Raw genomic sequence first — 674 nt, 5'->3', positions numbered from 1 at the left:
AATGTAAATATAGCTTTTCATGGAGTAAAGGCCTTTTATGGGATCCACACACACTTAACCACTTAACCCCGGCGACAAAAAGAGCAGTGAATTGGCTGTTTAGAGGCTGCTCGTGCAGAAAAGCGGGTCCTGAATAGGATTTGGGGATCTCTGTGTATCAATTGCTATGCTTCAGGGGCCCTCAATGGGGCTTTTGGCGTTCGAGCATGTGCCAAAGGGCTCGCGTGGGTATGGATGGAGTGTCAAAAAGAAAAAAAAAAATAAAGAAAAAGAAAAAAAGCAGCTGCTTCTCTTTAATAAAACAATGATTTATTCATAGTGACTCGGGGAAGGCGGCGGGGGGGATGCGGGGAAGTGCCAAAGCGATGCTCGCCCTGCTCCGTGCCCGGGAGAGGCTCAGGGGCTGAGCCCACCTGGGGAGCAGGAGGCACGGGGACCCCCAAGCGGCCCATGGGGACCCCCAAGTAGCCCCTGGGGAGCCCAGAGACGCCCACGGGGACCCCGCAGCAGCCCAGGTGGCAGCGCCAGGCCCCGCTCAGCCCCAGCCACGTGGTGAGGGTGTCCCTGCGGCCCCGCTCCCTCAGCCCTGGGCACCTTTTGGGGGGTGCACAAGGCAGGTGGCGGCCGGACAAAGCCGGGGCTCAGCGTGGGAACGGCGGCAGCACGTGGCGGGG

The sequence above is a fragment of the Athene cunicularia genome, assembly GCF_003259725.1.
Source record: "Athene cunicularia isolate RWA chromosome 23 unlocalized genomic scaffold, athCun1 chr23_part1, whole genome shotgun sequence".
NCBI classification, from domain to species: Eukaryota; Metazoa; Chordata; class Aves; order Strigiformes; family Strigidae; genus Athene; species Athene cunicularia.
Note: the sequence above shows the minus strand (reverse complement) of the source record.